General features: G+C 40.5%; 1 protein-coding gene across 5 annotated transcripts in view; it reads left to right on the top strand.

Moving 5' to 3' along the window:
* The window catches only part of LOC138960235 (uncharacterized), an 83,836-nt gene that overhangs the window by 11,498 nt on the left and 48,816 nt on the right, over window positions 1–23,522 (top strand). For 2 of the 5 annotated variants that reach the window (XM_070332037.1, XM_070332036.1), the window contains exon 1: window positions 14,089–14,461. The exons of 1 other annotated variant lie outside the window; for it this stretch is intronic. The gene's annotated coding sequence lies outside the window, so the exon portion shown is untranslated. Of the gene's footprint in view, window positions 1–14,087; window positions 14,462–23,522 lie in introns of those variants that run through there. 2 more of the 5 variants (XM_070332034.1, XM_070332033.1) reach the window with 2 other exon arrangements.

Genomic DNA, 23,522 nt, shown 5'->3' with positions numbered 1-23,522 from the left:
GATTACTTGACCAAAATTTCAACCAATGAGGGCGTGACAGTGCCGCCTCAACTTTCACGAAAAGCCGGATATGACGTCATCAAAGACATTTATCAAAAAAATGAAAAAAACGTGTGAGGATATCATACCCAGGAACTCTCATGTCAAATTTCATAAAGATCGGTCCAGTAGTTTAGTCTGAATCGCTCTACACACACACACAGACACACAGACACACAGACACACATACACCACGACCCTCGTCTCGATTCCCCCTCTACGTTAAAACATTTAGTCAAAACTTGACTAAATGTAAAAAGTAGCCCCACCTGGGCACAAGAAAGTTAGTTGAACTTGATGGAAGGGCTGCAGTTAGTAGTGTGGGAGATAAAGTAGATATGGAATGCGGTGATGCAGTTATGGGTCTGAATTGTTTTGACTTTCGAACGATGATTATACATTCCAAAGATAATCTCTTACGATTCACCGAAGTTTTGCCAGATTGGAGATAGTGGAATGAAAAAGTAGTCGCGCCTGGAAACTTAAGAGGAAGCGAGAAATAGGAGGGTTACAGTTAGTACGGGAATTGGAGTAGATCTGGAATGCGAAGGGGATGTTATAAGTTAGAATGGTTATAACTTTCGAACAATCATTATAACTTACAACAAGAATACTGTGCGGTAAATTATGAACTAATCGGCTTTTGCCACATTAGAGAAAATGGAATGAACAAAGTAGTTGCATCTGCACACACGAAAGGTAGCGAAAAGTGGGACGGTTTCAATTAATAGTACGAGAATTGAAGTTGATCTGTGATGCGATGTTGATGATGATCTGCCGCTTAAATGATTTCAACGTATACGCTAGAACCATTATACTATACTAACTGTACGATTATAGTACTCCTCGATTGCAACTACAAGGATGTCAACACTGCATTATTACAAAGTTCCAAATAGCCATACCAATTAAACAAAATTATTTCAGAACACATCTGTTAAAATAGACTAAACATAAGGTAACTTGTTCCTTTGTTGTGAAACACAAAACAAAAACTTATTACTAAACACAAAGACTGGACTTCAGCATGTCTTTTCAACTGGATTTAGCTTTGAAAACGTCACGTAATTTCGAAACAGCGCGAAACAGAAAACAGCTGTTTAAAAAACAAACACGAGAATATAAGGTGAGACGGAAAAATATTCCATTTGAAATGAATGGACCGGACGAATAAGCCAGGCTTGGAATGTCATAGTACAAACACAAACGCTGAAAACGTATCGGATATGCGTGTCTCTCGGCTAGACAGGCGAGTCAGCCGACCTCAGGAATGCAAACTTAATCCTGTTAGTTTGGTCAGATGTAAGCTATGTGTTTGCATCAGGACTAAAAACTGTGCTAGTGTGTCGCCGCGCACTGAAACAGGTCTCACAATTTGCAACGCCCTTAAAGCTGTGGTCTATTTATGACTTTCCGGGGCTACGAGGTTGAAAAATAGGGATACAATCATGTACAGAATTCTGTACAGCAAACACTACCCGAAACCCCACCTATACGGCGTGTATGACCTTGAGAGCTTCAGTCAACGCTTGAATTTTGCAGGGATAACATCCGGTTTGCTCTCTCAAGACTGATCATATTATTATCTTCAAGAGAGATCAAGGGGAAAAAATAAACGCCCTGGCGAAGATTCGAACTCTCGACCTCGAGACTTCGTGTCTCATGTCCTAACCACTAGGCTACTGCGCCAATCGAGAAAAAGAAGGAAAAACATTGATATGAATTCATGTTATGTTATTCTTGAAGCAGCATGATTTATATCTCTATCCGCCCATTGTTCAGAAGTGAATACATGTATAAATATTTCTTAGTTGTCTGTTTTCAACTGCACAGAGTTTTAGAGAGATTCAATTACTGTTCTTGTCATTTTTCTTGCATGTTGTAAATAGAGATATCGCAGCTATTTGCATGGCGCGAATGTCGTGTAGCATGACGGTGTAAACATGTACTGCGATTCCGTGAAACATGTTTGCAAATAAAGGCAAATTTTGAAAGCAATTTTTATATTTAGTCAAGTTTTGACTAAATATTTTAACATCGAGGGGGAATCGAAACGAGGGTCGTGGTGTATGTGCGTATGTGTGTGCGTGCGTGTGTGTGTGTGTGTGTGTAGAGCGATTCAGACTAAACTACTGGACCGATCTTTATGAAATTTGACATGAGAGTTCCTGGGTATGAAATCCCCGAACGTTTTTTTCATTTTTTTGATAAATGTCTTTGATGACGTCATATCCGGCTTTTCGTGAAAGTTGAGGCGGCACTGTCACGCCCTCATTTTTCAACCAAATTGGTTGAAATTTTGGTCAAGTACTCTTCAACGAAGCCCGGGGTTCGGTATTGCATTTCAGCTTGGTGGCTTAAAAATTAATTAATGACTTTGGTCATTAAAAATCTGAAAATTGTAAAAAAAAAATAAAAATTTATAAAACGATCCAAATTTACGTTTATCTTATTCTCCATCATTTGCTGATTCCAAAAACATATAAATATGTTATATTCGGATTAAAAACAAGCTCTGAAAATTAAATATATAAAAATTATTATCCAATTTTTTTTTTCGAAATCAATTTAAAAACACTTTCAACTTATTCCTTGTCGGTTCCTGATTCCAAAAATATATAGATATGATATGTTTGGATTAAAAACACGCTCAGAAAGTTAAAACAAAGAGAGGTACAGAAAAGCGTGCTATCCTTCTCAGCGCAACGAATACCCCGCTCTTCTTGTCAATTCCACGTGTTCTGTGAGTTCGACAGCTACTTGACTAAATATTGTATTTTCGCCTTACGCGACTTGTTACAATTTTGCAACGCATGAATGGTAATTCAAGCGTAGAATGATATAAAATTATCATTTTTTTTATCTTTGAAAACACTAGTGAAGTGGCCTAGCGGTTAAGACATCGGCCCCGACATTTTGAGGCCCCGAGGCTCAAGAGTTCGAATCCCTGCCAAGTCGTTTATTTTTTCTGCTCGATCCTTCTCGACAAATATGCTCAGCTCTGAGAGAGCAAACCGGATGTTACCACTGCAAAATTCAAGCGTTGACTGAAGCTCTCAAGGTCATACACGCCGTATAGGTGGGGTTTCGGGTAGCGTTTGCTGTACAGAATTCTGTACATGATTTCATCCCTATTTTTCAACCTCGTAGCCCCGGAAAGTCATAAATAGACCACAGCTTTAACAGTCACAATCGTCTACTGTACGTGTTTTGTTGAAATTGCAGTCTCAAAAGCACCTCTGGTATTCGCAACAGGAAAAAGTTAGGGTAAACTATGCTACAACATTTTCATTATAAGCGTATCCTTCGATACTGACCCAATTGTTAGATGTGTATATATGTGTCACGATATTGCAATATAATTAAAGTGTTATTTTTAACCAAACCAGGCCTTGATTTTGTGCAGTTTGTAGAAACACTATATGTAGGAGTAACCCGCATTGGTGTTGTCCAGACTAAATATAAATCGGTCTGTTAAATTGCATAAGTGAGTTGTTGTGTCTGTTGAAAAGTGACTGGTGGTAACAGAGTATTCAAAATGTATTTATCAATGACGTATCCCAGTTTCACTGGCAGCAGGTTCACTGGACAAAGAACAAAACAGCAGAAGTTGGTTTGATGGAGAGTGACCAAGAATGAAAGGAACAAGTCTAATGCTGACAACACACGTTCTCAGACAGACTACATTCTTTGGGATAGACAGTTTGCCTCAGTCTGTTTTCAGCCTCCTCGTATCAGGGGAGTGGTATAGAGACAGGAATATATTGGATCATCCCGAATGTTGAACAGATTTGTAAACTTTTTAGTTCATCGATCATGCATATCTTGTCTGTAACAGCCAGACAGTAGGAAATTGGACAATCATGCCGCGTTATTGAAATGCTGATTAGTTCTGCTTTGTGTTGCGTGGTGAGAATTTCCTGTTCATATCAAATAACCGTAGTAACAGCACCCAGTGTTTCATGTTTCAACAAACCTGTTGTGAGAATAATGAACAGAGAAAATCGTATCAGGCTTGGTGATGAGATAGAAGAATGGAGGGGGGGGGGGGGGTCTAGGACGAGGAATACGAATAATGATAAGCTCCCGTTTTACTTACTCCAATATTCACATATTCAGCATGATTGTATATATACAAGTCATAACTCGACCACCACAAGACACAGCTGCTGCAAGGCATTTCTCGATTAGCTAGAACCAGTTCCATTGCGTTGATTTAATTCTTTATCGACTCCAATAGCATGGAATCAGTCTCTCTCTCCCTCTCGTTTAGATATGACACAAACACCAGTTGTTTCTGCTTTGGGGCCATTGAGTGCTTTTAAATTGAGCAAGTGAAACAATATATCCATTGAATACATATCTTTAAAAAAAAATAAAAAAAGTCACACAGTTTATTTACCAAATGCAAAGCACAGGATTTTGTTATGGTGTATGCATCCAAACTTCACACTCCTTCCACACGCATATTATATCATAATAAATATGTACAGATAAAGTGTTCAATTTCACTGGGCCTATTTACAAGTGTACACCAACCAGACAGTTCAAAACGGACTGGTTGGGTCGATATATTTCTGAATGTATTGTTTTGTCAATAGCAAACGTTCCAACAACCTACCTTTCTTGTTTTTTGATTCCATTGAAACTTGTTTTACACTAAATGTAATCTTTGCCAAACACGACATTCTTTCGGTCGCGTTCCTGGCTTTCTTTTCTGGCTTTCTTTTCTATCTTTCAATTGCAATGGAGAAATGTAAGCCTACGTTACCCTGACATTCTGAAGTCTTTGTGAAAAAAGGAAAACTTGATTACAATCAGACTTTGTCGCAATCGACGACTAAAACTCGAACTATTTTAAATAAGTTAAAACAAAATACTAAAAGGAAGTTGCTTTGTTCTTAAAACACGAGGTAGCTTTCATACTTGCACTATCCCAATATGTCCGGACAAGGAAATATATGCGAGTGTAGGCAATCATACTACAGACTTTGGTTATACAAATGTACAACCCGTCGGCTCAAGGTTTTATTTACATAGAGTTTTGGGGCAATTAAATATACATTGTATAAAATGTATGCCATAGCAGACATTGGATTCTTGCTAGATTCCGATGCTAACTAGACAGCATCAGTATTCCGATCTCAACCAGATGAAATGGGATCTCTGGTCATAGAACGCGGATTCTAATTTAATGTGACTAGGGTCGGAATTCCAGTGTTATCCAAATGTTCACTGGAAATAGTCAAAATGCTTATTGCATCAAGATTTTAACTCCACTAAAAAGCCAGGTAAGGTTGGAATTCTGATTCTATCCAGTCTATTCATTTCACCTGGTTGAGATCGGAATTTTGATCCCAGCCACAGGAGATCAGAATTATGTTTCTATCCAGCTAGATTCGGAATCTAGCAAGATTCCAATCACAGCAATGAGTGTTTTCACTAGAGATACAACAGCCACACAAAAGGATGATCCAAAACAGAGATGAAATAACAAAAACCAAAACACAGAAGAAGCTAACACGCCACCAGACTACAGCACTACCATCGTCCTCCACCAATCCCGTCTCCCCCTCCTCCCCCCCCCCCCCCCCTCCACCTCACCCTCCTCCCAAGACAAGTCCAACAGGACACGCTGACCCCCACATGTATGTGAATCAGAATCTGATAATCAAGTCTTGACCGATGACTCGTGAAAGGTAATACCACACAGCTACGTTTCGCATGCATACGCATTGACCGTGATCGTTGCTGCCTGCCCCGTATGATAAGAGTTATGAATAATGGGCCGTGAGGACGTTTCAACCTCTGACATGTCTCCGTGATGACAGCTTTATGCCTATGCTTGCTTTAACGCTATCTATGAAGGCAAGAGGTTCTACTTCACTGTGAAGTCTTGTGGGTTGTCCTATGGAGAAAGTGGTTTTGGGTGTGTCAAACTGGCAAGAATCAGACAGCCGAGCACATCCTGCAGGCTTGTCCATACCACAGTGCTCTGAGGGACACCACCTGGCCAGAGGAGACATGCTGGAAAAGAAGATATACGGCCCCAAAGAGGACTTGGAGAGGACAGCACGTTTCGCCCTGCAGTCCGGACTGACGATCTAACAGCAAACAACAAGAAGAAGGGTGTGTCAAACTACATTGTCAAATCAACGGTTGGAGTTAACCAAAGGTGAATCTTCAATTGTTCTGGATTCAAAGATAACCTTTCTTAGTTCAGAAGGACGCTCAAAAAGTAGAACATTAACGCAAGATTCAGAATATACACACTCCATCAATGTAACAAATCTGAGCAAGAACGAAAAACGCAAGGTCCTCGGACAAAGTTTATTCGTGAATCTTTGGTTACCATTAGTTACTCCCGTTTCAAGTCAAAGCTATAATTCTGCACATTTCTTGTACAGTACATTTGCATCAATCTAAGTCGTCTTAGTTGTAGCAAAGCGTAAGTTTCAAAGCTTAAATCCGTTCTAAATATTGGTAGGACGCCCATTTTGTTGTTGTTGTTGTTGTTGTTGTTGTTGTTGTTGGTGGTGGTGGTGGTGTTGTTGTTGTTGTTGTTTTAACTGCGTGTACATTCCAAAGACCCCCCGCAGGTTAGGGGGAAGAATTTACCCGAAGCTCCCCAGCATGTCGTAAGAGGCGACTAACGGATTCTGTTTCTCCTTTTACCCTTGTTAAGTGTTTCTTGTATAGAACATAGTCAATTTTTGTAAAGATTTTAGTCAAGCAGTATGTAAGAAATGTTAAGTCCTTTGTACTGGAAACTTGCATTCTCCCAGTAAGGTAATATATTGTACTACGTTGCAAGCCCCTGGAGCAAATTTTTGATTAGTGCTTTCGTGAACAAGAAACAATTGACAAGTGGCTCTATCCCATCTCCCCCCCCCCCCCCCCCCTTTCCCCGTCGCGATATAACCTTCGTGGTTGAAAACGACGTTAAACACCAAATAAAGAAAGAAAGAACATTCCAAAGCTGAAAAAGTCCGCATCTTCCATTCAACGTTTACAATTGGTGGACCATACCACCTTGAAGCGCTGTTTGCAAAGTGAGGTTTAGCCGTCATAACACGCTCCTTCGGATCAGGTGGGAGGACTGGACTGGTTGCGTAGCCACTTTGACAGAGTAATAATCTGACCTTGTGTCCACCGAGCTATATTTGTCGAGTGTAACTTGCCGCACGTTATGCATACTAACCAACCGCAAAAGCTGGTGCGCCAAGTTTGGCTAAGTTATTCAGTGTTGACGGACAACACTGCCACCCTTGGACACACGTAGCGGCCACAGAATTGGGGGGGGGGGGGGCTGACTGACTATTAGGGTTTAACGTCCTCTTAGACCAACTGGTCTATATTGGGACAGGTATTGGTAATACGCTGAGGATATGGTGTGATACTTTGATTCGAACAAGCCCGCTGTGGCTGTCTTCTTCGACACACCAGCATTGGGTTTGTCTCGTCAAAGTATCGAAATACGATCATGATAATCAGAGACGAAAGATGATGCATGCGTGTCTTCGTGTTTTCCAAGCCCTGAGACTTGTGCTATGAACGTGGGATCTTTTTCGTGCGCATGTGTGCACACGGGGGTGTTCGGACACCGAAGAGAGTCTGCACAAAGTTGACTCCGAGAAATAAATCTCTCACCGAACGTGGGGATCGAACCCACGCTGATAGTGACCAACTGGCTACAAAGCCAGCGCGCTACCAACTGAGCTACGTCCCCGCCCCCACAATTGGAGTGAGAGAGAGTGAGAGGGAGAAAGACAAAATGAGAAAGGGGAAGAGAGAGAGAGAGAGAGAGAGAGAGAGAAAGAGAGAGAGAGAAAAAAAGAGAGCATGAACTGGGTAACGGTAAGAGAAAGTGTTAAATAGAGAAACTTTGGGAAACAGGACTGAAGGTGAGAAGCAGTGTCTATCTGTCTGTCCGTTTCCCCCTCTCTGTCTGCCTGTCAATCTACCAAAAACTAAGACAGAGAAGGTGTGTGTGTGTGTGTGCGTGTGTGTGTGTGTGTGTGTGTGTGTGTGTGTGTGTGTTTGACAGTGATAGGGCGAGCTAGAGAGAGAAAGAGTGAGAGAGAGAGAAAATAAATATATAAATAGAGGATGGGGGAGAGTGAGGAGTGAGGACGGTGGGAAGGGGGGGGGGGGCATTTTGACCGTGTGTGGAGGATGACCGTGAGAATTTAACATTGACAAGACTCTTCGATCTCTGCCCGCGGCGGTTTGTCTAGCCAATATGTCGAGCACACACAGGATGGCCAAGGGGTGACGACATATGCACATAGATTTTCTAGGGTCACTCTTCACAGAGATCGTATGAACAGTTTATGGGCGCTTTTTGATTCAAAGGCAGAGACACAACGCAGGAAGACCGACACACATCAGATATTCGCTGTTGTCATCATTTTCACGAGTTTTCATTCACAAGCACCTGGGAAATAAATTTCATGTTCCCCAGGCAATAAAGCCCCGGTTACCATAGTTGCAGGAAGCAGGTTATACATGGATAATCAAAAGCAAACCCAATAGAAACGCTCGGGGATTCTTCGGCTCTTTTCATTGGCGTTTCCCCAGACCTAAACAGACGACACGACACTGCTTTGCAAAGTTCTACAAACAAACTGGCAAACTGGCTAAAGTAAACAAAAAAACAAAACTACTTCATGAAAGGTCATAAATTTATCATAAACAAATGAAACCTACCGAAATGTTTTGTCTTCTTACAAAGTCATGGAGTGCGTGTATCTGTGTTTCGATACACAGACGTTCGGAGAAACACGAACGTCAAGTTCAAGTCAAACCAATTGACCCCTGACACACACATTTTGACCCGTGCACAAGACGTTGTATCGATAAACGAAGCGCAAATAAGAAATAATAATAAAAGCAAAGAAAATAGCAACAAGACATGCAAACATCTAACAAAGCCGAGCAAGCAGAATGACAGGTCTAATGAAAAACAAAGAGGCACTGAGTCGGAAACAAGATCGCGATTCTTTCCTTCGCTGCACGACGCAAATCTTCTGTGACCTTTGACCCAACGTAGCTTCCACATTCGATCACTAAGCTTAATATTTACAACTGAAAGCCGAGGGGGTGGAATACCGAGATGAACCTACAGAACTGTGCATCCTCAAACCTGACATATTCATCCCAACATTTTATGAACTCAAAAACACAGAAAGTTGCTTTCACACGCCAGCTTTGATTGCCAGTAATTATCAAAACGGAACTCGTGTGTTTATCAAAACGATACTCGTGTTTCAAAGCATGGCTCCCTGTGTTGATTGTGCACTTATTTTCTCACTACCAAAATGATGACAAAAACGATGTTTGGAGATGTCCTCTTGGGTCATATCGACTTTTGTTTCATATATATTGACCGCAGCCTTCGGCCTTGGTCAATAAATATGAAACAAAAGACGATATGCTCCCCCTCGGACCGACAAAAAAGCTGGTCTGTCAACAACCCATCAAACATCTTATAAGATCAGAGGACTGTGTGCTATTGCATATTAACTGCTGGGGAAAAAACACGTCGATTTGTTGTTTAGTCAACGCAGAGTTCAGGCATGAGATGTCTTGTCTTGTTATAGAACATTTTATTTTTTCACCCAGCTAGTTAGGAATGAATAACGATGGCAAATCTTCTTGTTTTGATGTCATCTTTGTGACCAATTCAATGCTTTGCCCGTAATGAACGCGGAGATGAAGTTATAAGTCTGTCTATCTGTCGGTCGGTCTTACTTGTCTTTTCTTCTTCTTCTTCTTCTGCGATCGTGGGCTGAAACTCCCACGTACACTCGTGTTTTGCACGAGTGGAATTTTACGTGTATGACCGTTTTTACCCCGCCATTTAGGCAGCCATACGCCGCTTTCGGAGGAAGCATGCTGGGTATTTACGTGTTTCTATAACCCACCGAACTCTGACATGGATTACAGGATCTTTTTCGTGCGCACTTGGTCTTGTGCTTGCGTGTACACACGGGGGTGTTCGGACACCAAGGAGAGTCTGCACACAAAGTCGACTCTGAGAAATAAATCTCTCGCCGAACGTGGGGACGAACTCACGCTGACAGCGGCCAACTGGATACAAATCCAGCGCGCTACCGACTGAGCTACATCCCCGCCCTACTTGTCTTTTCTATTCTCCCATTTGTTGTTGTTATCGTCGTCGGTGTCGACTTTCTTCCTTTCATTCCTGGTGCAAGTTTGTGCATTCCATCACTTAGCCGCATGATCGCTTGAAGGTTGGTGAGACAGAGGGATTGCAAAAGACCAGAGACAATGTTGACAAGTATGGACAGAGACACTTTCTCAGACCTCTCTAGCCCTCTTAGTGGTGTCTAGGTCCTCCTACGCGACCCAATTATCAGAAATCGATTGTGCCAGCAAAGTTTTCCCCGCTGCGACTCGACAAACCTTGAAGTGGGAGTATCGTTTGGGTGGCCAGGACAAACGTTTGGGATACCGAGACTAGAGGAAGAAACAAGGTCACGTGGGGTTAGACAACAAACTAACGAGGACACCGAAGGCCATTTCACGAGTTGGAATTTGTTTTTTTGTTTGTTTGCTTAACGCCTAGCCGACCACGAAGGGCCATATCAGGGCGGTGCTGCTTTGACATATAACGTACGCCACACACAAGACAGAAGTCGCAGCACAGGTTTCGTGTCTCACCCAGTCACATTATTCTGACACCCGACCAACCAGTCCTAGCACTAACCCCATAATGCCAGACGTCAGGCGGAGCAGCCACTAGATTGCCAATTTTAAAGTCTCAGGTATGACCCGGCCGGGGTTCGAACCCACGACCTCCCGATCACGGGGCGGACGCCTTACCACTAGGCCAACGAGTTGGAATTCATAGTTAGTAGTCGCTTGTTGTTGTTTTTGTTGTTGTTATTGTTGTTGTGTTATGCTGTTGTTGCGTCTGCTGCTGATGCTGCTGCTGCTGCTGCTGCTGCTGCTGCTGCTGCTGATGATGATGATGATGATGATGATGATGATGATGATGATGATGATGATTGTGTATCAGTTTGCCCTTTGCATTCTACAACTGAAAACCCCAAAGGAAACGAAATTGTTTACCAGTAAGTGTCCATACTCCACACACAAGGAAGCTTCCTGCAGGATAAGTCCTAAAACGAGGTAGATAACCGCCATAACCTCTGTCACGTGTGGTCTGCCGAATCTGTGAACATCGGGGAGAGAGACAGACAGACAGTCAATGCGTGTTTGTGTTGGTGCGGAGGGAGGGGGGACAGAGATTCATAGAATTTAAGACACTATTAGCCCAGCGCACGCATATTAGAGCGCAGTGGTCACTCAAACTACAAGGCGGAGAACTGGACACAACTTTGATTGCTGACCAGATTGGGGAAACAGAGGTGCACAGTCACTGGGAGCAAATCGCTCTTTGGTTTTTTCTCAAACAACCCCACTCCCCCTACCTTCCCCCGCCCTCTCCTCCGACCACACACCTGTGATTGTCTACTGTCTCCCTATCCTAACAACCACCTGAAACTACGTCAGATTAGTTGAACTCCCACGCAAGTTTACTCTCCCTCTCCCTGGTAAAAGGCATTAGTTACATGTTTCATTGTCAAAATGAGCAGTTAAGATTTTGCTACTTCCTTCCCCACCTCCAAACTCATTGTCATATGGGACATGCTAGTTTACGTTGCTAATCACATAGTTTAAAATGCTTTTTTATTTCTAGTTTACTATACTATATTTAGTCATCTGAAACAAATTTCGTCGAGGGGGGGAGGGGGGGGGGGGGCTGTGGTCGGCTATCACCAACAAGACACACCTTTTTTGTGTGCATATTTTGAACACCACGGAAAAGCTGATCCATATTTTTTGTCCTTCCTGGAAGGTGTATTTTAAACACTGTAAACTCAGTTCTTCTTACATACAAGATCACTATTTAAAGTGGACGGGAGAATAGGTCTGGTATTTCCGGCGACAACTTTCTCCGAAAAGACCACAGCATTCGACACCTTTCTTCTCGTCAATTCTCTGTAATCTACTGTGGCTTTCTCGAAGGATTAAAATCATGGGCGGTCGCTCATTCTTGGCCGTCGCCGAAACGGTCCGTAAGCTACCACACTTATGTGTTCTTAAGGCACTGTCAAATGTAAACTGTAGACCCAAGGTGTTGCAAGTGTGGTGTGTCTTGGTCAGCCCTTCGTACGGTCAGAAGTGAAGTTGTTGTGTTCACCCTCGTACATGTACTCACCGATTTTGCACCTGGCAAGCTTTGGCGTTTCGGGTCCCGGATGTAGTTTTGAATCCAAGAAATAACATTCTTTGCCAAGTGTGTGCGTTATAATCCTTTTTCCGGCTACTAAAACATCTACTTTAGTGAATCGGTTGTAACTGTGAAACAGAAGGACATTAAAGGTGGTCGTCTACATTTTTTTTTCAATACTCTTATGGTTAGATTTCGATAAAAAGTTATGTCAGATGATGAATGAACCATGTGGAAAAAAGTTATAGAAAAAACAAATATATGCAAAAAAAGATTTTATTTTTGGGCAGCGTGACTCACGCTTCCAATATTTTGTTTTCTGTTTGCTGAGAACATGTGCTTTACCTAAAAATACTGACCAATCAAATTCATGTCACTATGCTTATATCTACGCCCAAACAAGTGCAGCAACGGTTTGACACTGGAGCGCTGTCCACGCTTCTTTTTTAAACATAATAATAATAATAATAATAATGATAATAATAATAATAATCATAATCATAATCATAATCATAATCATAATCATAATCATAATAATACGAGAATTTATAACGCGCACATATTTCACCACAAGGCGACTCAAGGCGCACTCATACACATTCTTTCGCATTAACAACTCATGCACACTCATATAATAATAATAATAATAATACGAATATTTGTAACGCGCACATGTCTCACCAACAGGCGACCCAAGGCGCACATACACTCATTCACACACACGGAGACTTAAAGTCATTAACACACACACACACCATCAACCATTAAATATGTACAGTTATTCGCACGAAATGCACGGGATTTGAGAGGAGTTTTGCGATTGGCATTTTCCAAATAAGGATATCCTACTATGAGTACTACGCTGGAATACTACAATGAATTTTCAAACGGCTACACTGGCTTCGTCTTTCCTGATCGAAAGGGGGTGTATTGTTGATAATTGTAGATAATAGACTCTGCATTGTAATGGTCAAATGGCGATTTCGGTATAAAAATGTAGACAAGGACCTTTAAGCTGCCCCTTAAGAGTATAAAGTGTTGATGGCCCTCTTATACATGTGTTATTTATATTCAATTATCCCGTAGAGACATAACCAAGGTATTGAACTATTTTCCACGAAATGTGTGGTTTATAAATTGCGCTGTCTCTCTCTCTGTCTCTCTGTCTGTCTCTGTACGTGTGTGTGTGTGTGTGTGTGTGTGTGTGTGTGTGTGTGTGTGTGTCTCTCTCTCTCTCTCTCTCTCTCTCTCTCTCTCTCTCTCTCTCTCTCTCTCTCTCTCTCTCTCAGATCCCCATTTCTCTCTCTCTCTCAGATCCCCATTGACGAAATTTCCCATTGACCCCCTTGTACTATACCTTTTTCCCCCTTTAGAGGACTTGAACTTCACGCACTGTGACTCGAAGTGGACGCACCCACGGCATTTGTAAGATCGAGCCACGACTATAAAGTCTTTTGTTCTCAAGCACTAATGCCAAGCGATCAAAATGCATTGTAGCCTTTTGGTGGTCAGGCATGTCGAACTCACCTATCCTTTGTAAACAGATGTCATTCGTCCACAGAACCCCCCTTCACCCCCCAACGGGTTTTTTGTTTGGTTGTATCCCCCTCCAAACTAACAACCCCCATTCTCACTCCTCATCCCCACCACTCTTCCCCCTCCCCCCCCCCCCCCCCCCCCCGGCAGCTTTCCATTCTTGGTCGTTTTGGCGGAATCTAGCTGGTATGCGTGGACCATGCCTCTTCGCATGTTACGACGGACAAAAGGAACACAGACAGTGTTATTCTATTTCACTGTCACCACACTCACACACACGCACACACGGAATTCTTTCTCTCTCGTCTCTGCCCCGCCTGTTGTTACACCTTTGGAGTGTAGCCCGCTGTACTCTTACTACTGACTACTATACACTTCTACTCACTCGGGCAGTCAGTGACGGCATAGCGAAAGGGGAAGGTTTGCGGCAACTTTCAGGTGTGCTGAACAGAGACAGGATTGGAGGGGACGAACGGACTGTTACTACAGTGTGTATAGGAGAGTGAAAGAGGATTTACGGTCGTACACTGACACACACACACGCATAATGTGGTGAGGAGGAGAGACTGGGATTTTTTTGTTTCGTCTGGTTGGTTTTCGTGTTCTTCAAGGTTGGCTATTTTTGTAAGTATTGTGATGTTTTTGTGTATGGTTTCAGGCTTAGTTGTATTTTTTGTTAGTTTTGTGTTCTTCAAGGTTGACTGTGTGAAGACAGTGAATTTTTTGATTTTGTATTTAGCTTTGTCTCCTCTCCTGTTCACGTTTTAAGCTTAGTTTGTTCTGCTTAGTTTTTGTATATCTTGTTAGTTTTGTTGTTGTTGTTGTTGTCTCCAGGTTGACAGTTTTCATAAGTATTGTCATGTTTTGCCTACCTTACTCTCTCTCCTCTGTGTACATGTTTTAGGGACGGTTTGCTTTCTATGATTTTCTTTGCCTTTTTATATTTCTTTTCTTTTATTTTTATTTTTTATTTTTTTAATAATTTCTTTTTCTTTTCTTTTCTTTCCTTTTCTTCTCTTTTCAGTTCTTTTCTGGCGTTTTCTTTTATCTTCCTTTCTTTCCTTTTCTTTTCGCTTTGTTTAAGACAAATGGCAGTCTCTTTCTATTCGTGTGAATATTAGACACGTGATGGTCTTCTTATCCCTTTGTAGTGTTGGTACACTAAAGATCGTTTAGTGTTTTGCAAACAAGTTATGTTTTAGCTGCACAGTGGCAGTTGGTAGTTGTAAATTATATATGTTTTTGCTTATTTTCAGGTAATTTCTGTCAAAATGTGTTTGTTTGTTTGTTTGTTTGTTTGTTTGGTTGGTTGTTTTTTTGTGTGTGTTTTTTTCTTTCTTTCTTTAACGGATGAAAGTTCTTCACTTAACTTCAACTTTATAACATTGTCTTATTCTCGGAGTTTTTTTGGTTTTTTTTAAATACTAGCTCTTCTTTCATCAGAACTCCTGTAGCTGGTTTCCATTAAGAATATTACTTGAGATAGAGCCCGCACGATTCCTTCTGTACATTTTCATTATTGACTGAAGGCAAATGTCAGCAGAATAATTTTCCATTTACAAAATTGCTTGCCAATAACCAAATGGTGATGAAAAAAAGTGCTTTTGTAAGACGTGTTGCTTGGGCAAGTGATTAACTTTTTTCTTATGAAATGTTCGGTTGATTTATTTATAAGGAAATCAAAGTAGGTTGCATCATTATTTCCATCGGCCTAGCAATGTTTCGCTGTTTGAAAGAGAAATGCAATACATATATATTGATACTAGTGGTACCCGTGCTACGCACTTTGTGTGCTGCGCATGCGATGTCATTTTGTTGGTTATGTGCTTGTGAAAATGTTGTTTGCACCCCTCCCCCCCCCCCCCCGCACATTATCCCGCATATAATGAATTATATTCTCTTGGTGAAAAATAAAATGTTAACCCTTACACCGGTGCAATTCTGTAACACATGTTACATAGCCACTGGTGAATTAACAGAGAGAAAAATAACAAAAAACAGTCATATAGGTTTTCGCATCAATGGGAGGTAATCGGAACTGACCAAAAAGACTGCGCGACCGCACGCGACTATACAAACAAACAAAATAAAATACAGCAGGTATGACGTTTGCATGAATCCATGATTACGTCTACATGAACAACAGTGATAAAAGTGCGCATCTCTTCCCAGCCGTGCAGCGCTTTGAAAGTTGGAAGCATTAAAATTTAAACGGGTAAAAAGCCATCGTGAAGATACGAAAAAAAGTATGACGTCTAAAATACTTAATGATTCAAACGCATAGTATAACATATGTAATTGACAACAGAAAATATATACATGGTTCACACACACAATCGAGTGCACACATCCATCCATGCTTATTTAAAGTCATGTACACACACACACACATACATACATACATGGCATCAAGCAACACACAATTAAATGACACATATGGAATATGGAAAACGTATAATGGACATGAACATGGCAAGTAATTTACACCGTTACCTACTATAAAATTGATGATATATATATACCACTCACTTGCTATTCGCCTAAAAGCTTGCGGTGTGCTGTGACACATATAAGAAACCAGAAGAAAAAAGGACTTTACTTTGGCGAAAAGAGCATATGCTGCTTATTTTTGTACATAACTGCTATAACTGTATTTTTTCCGAACACTTACATGTAAAAAACATAGAGATATATCTTACCATTTCACTAAGACAGCCAAAATAACGGTCAAATTAAGGGGAGATCATGATGACGTACATGTCTATGGTTGCACCGGGGGACAATATTTAGTCGCTGGAACCTATAAGGTATAACACATGTTACATAGCCACTGGTGAATTAACAGAGAGAAAAATAACAAAAAACAGTCATATAGGTTTTCGCATCAATGGGAGGTAATCGGAACTGACCAAAAAGACTGCGCGACCGCACGCGACTATACAAACAAACAAAATAAAATACAGCAGGTATGACGTTTGCATGAATCCATGATTACGTCTACATGAACAACAGTGATAAAAGTGCGCATCTCTTCCCAGCCGTGCAGCGCTTTGAAAGTTGGAAGCATTAAAATTTAAACGGGTAAAAAGCCATCGTGAAGATACGAAAAAAAGTATGACGTCTAAAATACTTAATGATTCAAACGCATAGTATAACATATGTAATTGACAACATTGACAACAGAAAATATATACATGGTTCACACACACAATCGAGTGCACACATCCATCCATGCTTATTTAAAGTCATGTACACACACACACACATACATACATACATGGCATCAAGCAACACACAATTAAATGACACATATGGAATATGGAAAACGTATAATGGACATGAACATGGCAAGTAATTTACACCGTTACCTACTATAAAATTGATGATATATATATACCACTCACTTGCTATTCGCCTAAAAGCTTGCGGTGTGCTGTGACACATATAAGAAACCAGAAGAAAAAAGGACTTTACTTTGGCGAAAAGAGCATATGCTGCTTATTTTTGTACATAACTGCTATAACTGTATTTTTTCCGAACACTTACATGTAAAAAACATAGAGATATATCTTACCATTTCACTAAGACAGCCAAAATAACGGTCAAATTAAGGGGAGATCATGATGACGTACATGTCTATGGTTGCACCGGGGAAAAATATTTAGTCGCTGGAACCTATAAGGTATAACACATGTTACATAGCCACTGGTGAATTAACAGAGAGAAAAATAACAAAAAACAGTCATATAGGTTTTCGCATCAATGGGAGGTAATCGGAACTGACCAAAAAGACTGCGCGACCGCACGCGACTATACAAACAAACAAAATAAAATACAGCAGGTATGACGTTTGCATGAATCCATGATTACGTCTACATGAACAACAGTGATAAAAGTGCGCATCTCTTCCCAGCCGTGCAGCGCTTTGAAAGTTGGAAGCATTAAAATTTAAACGGGTAAAAAGCCATCGTGAAGATACGAAAAAAAGTATGACGTCTAAAATACTTAATGATTCAAACGCATAGTATAACATATCTAATTGACAACATTGACAACAGAAAATATATACATCGTTCACACACACAATCGAGTGCACACATCCATCCATGCTTATTTATAGTCATGTACACACACACACACATGGCATCAAGCAACACACAATTAAATGACACATATGGAATATTGAAAACGTATAACGGACATGAACATGGTAAGTATTTTACACCGTTATCTACTATAAAATTGATGATATATATATACCACTCACTTGCTATTCGCCTAAAAGCTTGCGGTGTGCTGTGACACATATAAGAAACCAGAAGAAAAAAGGACTTTACTTTGGCGAAAAGAGCATATGCTGCTTATTTTTGTACATAGCTGCTATAACTGTATTTTTTCCGAACACTTACATGTAAAAAACATAGAGATATATCTTACCATTTCACTAAGACAGCCAAAATAACGGTCAAATTAAGGGGAGATCATGATGACGTACATGTCTATGGTTGAACCGGGGGAAAATATTTAGTCGCTGGAACCTATAAGGTTATACGGCGACTTATCAGGTGATAATGTTTCGAACTATTTAGTAAACAAATCTATGGAATATTTTGGAGTTCCATTAACAGATAAACAGATCTATCTATCTTCTTATTATTTTAGGTTCGTCTGGGGTAGAGAAATAAAACACACAGCTAGGTTCGTCTGAGGTGCGGTCGCGTGTTTAGTCGAACCGAAAGTTGAAGAAGAACCAATCACAGATCTCTTTCGCCGCGATGTCAAAGTTCAGGTCAAAGTTCACTGTTGTCTACTCAAATTTGCGAGACAAACCTCTTCAAACTTTGTTCGTGGACAAAATTGGAAGTCGGGACCTAGCGGAATCGATTTCCTGGGTCACGTTGGCATAGCAACCGAAGGAGAAGGCACAAATCCGCGCGGTTTGGTGACAGGAATCGAAAAACCACCGAAAATCCTACCAGTATTATATAGTAGATTGCTTGAGGATTATGATCGAGCACACATGTGTATATAATTTATAACTTAAAATGTCCCGTGTATCTTCGCACGCACAACATCGATTGGTTTCGCTTTTCTCGTTATCAAATTCACGTTTCAGTACTTTTCACATCCACATACAAATATTAATATCAAAAATTTTCCCAGAACATACTTTTTTTCATTTCATTTGAAGAGATTCAATCTTGCATTTGAATTGATTGCTTTGTTACGGCTTGAAGCTATGAGTTATATTTGTATGCATACTCAACCCATTCAAAGTTAAATTAATATGTCAAATAAGCCCACAGGCGTTCTGTCATCACAGATGATAATTTCAAGATTGTTCCGGGTCGTAAACTGACCACAGATTTTGACTGACTGAATTAATGAGCCTTAGTCCCAAAGGACTGCTCAAGTACTTTAAATTCTTTATGATCAGAATGTACAGAATTTAATTTCAGTTGACCATGGAGCAATATATTGTTAGACTGGTGTGTATCTGTCCTTCCTGTAGATCGGCCGTTCGGTTTTTCTGGTATGATCTGGCTGGTCAGGTTTGCTATATATTGTCGGCCCCTCTGTCTCATATGTGGTGTATTTCTGGCAACAATGGACAGAATTCAATTTGAATTAAATGTTGGTCAGTCGGTTATTCAGTATTTCTGGTATGATCAAATTTTGTCTTTTTGTCGCTGTGTGGTCTGGATCGTGCCAGTACATACTGGTTTCTTCTGGTCTAGTCGTGTTTGTTTGTTGTTGCTTTGTTTATGTTGTTGTTGTTGTTGTTAAGATCGTGAGGTCATGAAGCAGCTAATATGTTAGATGCGTAATTGAGTAATAGAGAAGTTGAGTGAGTCATACACTTCTTCTCAATCTTACATACATATATATATGTAGCTAGTTCATGAAGATGATACATGTTTACCCATCTCCAATAATCACACCAATTATCACTTGGGATTTCGAAAGAGTTAGTGAGAAGAATCAACATAATTTAAAACTGATAAATATTTTAAAATAAACTTGCCTTGAATATAACATAGTATAACTATGTTTTTGTCCATAGTACAAAATGGTTAATGATACTGAAGATCCTTTGAATTCGTTGTGCCTCATCGTTTGAAGCAAGGACCAATATTTAACTTATTCATTGTATACCGATGTTTACTTTGAGTTGCAACAAGTGTGACTGAATAAGCTCATACACTTAACGATATAAGCGATGTGTTTCCTTACAAAAATGTGGGTGTGTAAACCAAGTTAGTGTGAATTAACAAGCTGGTCCCCTTTCCAGCGAGCGAATTGCTTCACCCTTGTTTTCTTTGACAAACTAGTTTATTTGAATGAAGACATCAAGCCTTATATTGGGTCTTGAAGAGATCTTTTGTAAGGGTGTAAATACTGAGGTATGTTTGCGATTGTAATGCTCTGTATTCAGAACTGAGTGTAACTAAATACACTAGAGAGGGTGTAACGGGGTGAAATGACACTTTTTCGTATAGATTTTAATGTGGTTGAGTTCTCTAACTCCTCTTCCTGCTTCTCTCTTCCTCTCTGTCTCTGTCTCTGTATCTGTCTGTCTCTGTCTGTCTCTGTCTCTCTCTGTCTGTCTGTCTGTCTGTCTGTCTGTCTGTCTCTCTCTCTGTCTCTGTCTCTGTCTCTCTCTCTCTCTCTCTCTCTCTCTCTCTCTCTCTCTCTCTCTCTCTCGCATACACAAATACGCACACATGCGCTCGCACCATCTAACACAAGCGCACACACGGCACGAACACAACCCACACGCATACACACGCGCATACACACGCGCATACACACACACACACACACATACACACACGCATGTACGCACGCACTCACTCTCTCTCTCTCTCTCTCTCTCTCTCTCTCTCTCTCTCTCTCTCTCTCTCTCTCTCTCTCTCTCTCTCATTCTATATCTCACGCACTCCTTTACTCCTTATCATTCTGTCCCCTCAGAATGTGTTCTCCCATCCCTCTCCTCATCTTCATACAATAATGACGTCGCCTTATGATGAGTCATCATTGTCAAGTTGGATATATTATATATATATATATATATAGATGCTTCATGTTTTTTTAAACTGGGTCAAATGTAACATCACCTTCTCTTCAACCCCCCGCGGGTTAGGGGGAAGAATTTACCCGATGCTCCCCAGCATGTCGTAGGAGGCGACTAACAGATTCTGTTTCTCCTTTTACCCTTGCTAAGTGTTTCTTGTATAGAATATAGTCAATTTTTGTAAAGATTTTATTCAAGCAGTATGTAAGAAATGTTAAGTCCTTTTTACTGAAAACTTGCATTCTCCCAGTAAGGTAATATATTGTACTACGTTGCAAGCCCCTGGAGCAAATTTTTTATTAGTGCTTTTGTGAACAAGAAACAATTGACAAGTGGCTCTATCCCATCTCCCCCCCTTTCCCCGTCGCGATATAACCTTCGTGATTGAAAACGACGTTAAACACCAAATAAAGAAATAAAGAAAGAAAGATATATAATATAGATGTTTCATGTTTTTTAAACTGGGTCAAATGTAACATCACCTTCTCTTCAAACTATACTGACCGCCTTTTGCAGTAAGAGTAAGGTGTTGAAGATGTTGGGCAGGTGAAAGGGGAGGGGGTGAGTGAAGGTAGTGGAGCGTTGGGGGGAGGGGGGGGGTGTAGTTACCAGGTGAGGTTTTGTGATGGAGAGGACATGTATGTGAAAGGTAAAGGATGATGGGGTGGTGGGAGAGGAGGGCAATAGGCGAAAGGTCCGACGGATTTACAAGGTAATCCAAACTTCTGAAGCCTCAAACATTATGGTTGAATTGGTTTAAACACAATTTTATTCAAAATACATGACATGAAACAATTGACAATTATGGTTGAATTATGCCTGGTGGTTTTGGAAACTGCCCCTTTTTCACTTTAGCTTGTTTTAGGTTATTTGTGCGGTCTGCTCTTTAAATAAAAAGTGTATAAAAGAAAAACAATATGATCTACTTGATTTTGAGGTTTTCTTCGTGTGCATAGTTTGCAAACAAACTTCCAAAACCCTTTGATCTTCCTCTACCAGCAGCAGGGTACATATGAATGGATTTACGATTTTGGAAGACACCTACAACGAAGAGTTGAGAGTGTGTGCCCTCGCGTAAGATTTACTACGGCTTTAAAGAAGTGTTTTTATGGCAGCTGGTGATTCTTTTGAATTTATTACCCAGTGCGGAATGTTCACACTTGTATAAAATACTTTGATGCGTCGCGCAGAACACTTTAAAGCTTACGACAAAATGTTGAAAAGAACTTTATCTTTGGTGTTGTTGCAGTTGTTAGAAGTGTTGTTATTGATGTCGTACCGTCGCGATATAACCTTCGTGGTTGAAAACGACGTTAAACACCAAATAAAGAAAGAAATAAAGAAAGAATTGATGTCGTATGTTGCATATTGACGACCAGGATGTTTTTATTGGGGATTGTTATCGACAATTATCTCATGACCTGCCTCTTTCTCTCTATTAGCTGAGGAGGCGATTACGTTGCGTATTACATGGGTATTTTTTATGATAATCGGGGCACTACTTTCATTGTAAGACAATCTCGGTCGCAAAAAAATTTATTATTTTCTAGACATGATTCGTCGCCTTTTGATGAAAACGTCGTGGTCAAGGGATATAATACGTAATACCTGAAAATCGACCCTATAGGGAAAATATGCACGATATTCAGAACTCGGAGTGTGTAACCTATATTTAGCGATGTTGACAGCTGAAATGATATTAACAAAGTAATGTTGGTTTAAACAAGTTTATTCAATAAGTTCCATTGGTACTATTACCGCATACATGAAATAGGGAACATGGAGCACAACAAGCTAGGCTTATAAGCGTACTCTTAAAAGCAAAGTAATGTTGACGTTTATTGATGTTAACTTAGTCTTAAACTGAAGACTATGCATTTCTGCTTTATCTGAAGGTGTCATGGGAACAAAATGGTGCTGATAACATAATTATGCAAAATAGTCAGGTAAGCATTAATCCAAATGTACGGCGGAAAATAGATAGCATCATTGTAGCCGACATCGCTCCCCATCAGAATCATAGTAAGAGGTGCTGGGATGTTTTCCCTCGAGCCATGGTCATAAACTTCACATTAACAACTACAACTATGCTCGTATCTATGCAGAAAGTGAACAACCATTCTGCCTTGAGGCGTAGTCATAAATTTCACATCAACAACTATAACTGTGCTCATATCTATGCAGAAAAAAAACCACCATTCTGACATGAGGCGTAGTCATACATTTCACATCAACAACTATAACTGTGCTCATATCTATGCAAAAACGTAACAACCATTCTGCCATGAGGCGTAGTCATAAACTTCACATAAACAACACCAATTGTGCTCATATCTATGCAGAAAAACAACAACCATATAAACGATGCACCTCGAGCCTTTTCAGTCAAGCAAGCATAACGCAAAACAAGATTGGTCGCGCCGCCGTTGCCATGGGAACGAAGCCCTGATGGATGAGACATTTCACTTCGCGCCGCAGCACAAGGACAAGGAAGGCCTCATGTCTTTGTTTTAACTCTTCCAGCTTTTTTCTTTTCTTTCTGTCCATAGACAGAATAATTAGCGTGAGGGTCTCGGGATCAAATGTATTTGCATGCGTGTTTTGTTTTTA

Source organism: Littorina saxatilis, linkage group LG2, assembly GCF_037325665.1.
Source record: "Littorina saxatilis isolate snail1 linkage group LG2, US_GU_Lsax_2.0, whole genome shotgun sequence".
NCBI lineage: Eukaryota > Metazoa > Mollusca > Gastropoda > Littorinimorpha > Littorinidae > Littorina > Littorina saxatilis.
Note: the sequence above shows the minus strand (reverse complement) of the source record. Positions and strands in the feature narration are given on the sequence as shown.